This window comes from Solanum tuberosum, unplaced genomic scaffold (assembly GCF_000226075.1).
Source record: "Solanum tuberosum cultivar DM 1-3 516 R44 unplaced genomic scaffold, SolTub_3.0 scf00198, whole genome shotgun sequence".
Classification (NCBI taxonomy): Eukaryota; Viridiplantae; Streptophyta; class Magnoliopsida; order Solanales; family Solanaceae; genus Solanum; species Solanum tuberosum.
The window spans coordinates 794,109-795,383 of record NW_006239121.1 but is presented as its reverse complement, the minus strand read 5'-3'; positions in this window follow the sequence as shown (position 1 = coordinate 795,383).

Below are 1,275 nucleotides of genomic sequence, written 5' to 3'. Positions count from 1 at the left end.
TTATATTTATCTTTTAAACTTTTTATGCAGGCATATTTATCGATAGCTTTAAGAACTAACGTAATAAACAACAAATAAAAAATTACTTGATTAAATTTTACTTCTTTTAAGCAATTAATTATAAATTTTAAAATTTGATTAGTATCAGAATTTTAACATAATTAAGTTACTAATTTGAACCAAGAGAAAAGATTTATAAATTTTAAACTTGATTTGTATTTATAGCATAATTTCAAACATAATTAAGATAAATTCGTGAGGAAGTGATATCTCATTAGGATCTACTCTAGTATTTTATAATACAAATTTGAACTAAAAGAAATTATAGACTTCCAACAATAAGAAGTTCCTATAAAAATTAAACATAAAAAGCATCATAAAGATTCACAAGAAAGAAAGAAAGAAATAATACAGCAATACTACAATACACATATCAATGCGACTTTAATCATTAAAATTAAAAATAGAAGGAAAAATAAAATCAATACATAATTGTCTAAAATCTTGTCATATCCACTTCACAAACCTATCAATATTGAAGAGCTTTTTTTTTTTCAAGTCAAACAAAAGCAAAGAGACATCACTCTTGTTGATATTTACTTCACAAATCTATCACTATTCAAAAGCTTGCTTCATATAAAAATTAAATTTAAGAGGCATCACAGAGATACATAAGAAAAAAATAGAGAAAAAATAAATAGTACAATAAACATATCATTAAAAAATAGAAGGAAAAGAAAATCGTCAATGCATAATTATCTAAGCTCTTGTCAATATCACTTCACAAGCCTATCACTATTCAAAAGATTTCTTCTTCTTTTTCAAGCCAAATAAAAACATAAATATAATACTATAGTGAAAATGAAGGGTAACTTTGGATAGAATGAAGCAAAAATATGAATTTATATAGAAAATAATGGAGGAATACTATAAGGTATCTTAACTTTCATATTTAATATTTAAGGGTTATGAATATGAAAAGTTGGAAATTATGAGAGTTATGACTATTCGCATATTATATCTAATAAAGAAGATATATTATAGTGGAGAAAGTTATGAATATGAAAAGTTGAAAATTATGAGAGTTATGAATATATGCACATTATATCTAATAAAGAAGATATATTATAGTGGAGGTGAAAAGTTGAGTAATTGAATATAAAGTCTTTATGAGATATTAAAAATAAAATAAATAATTAAATAAAGAAAAATGCCCAAAAAAAGGAGAAAAGGATAAATATGAATGGAGGCCATAGAGAGGTGCCACATCACCTT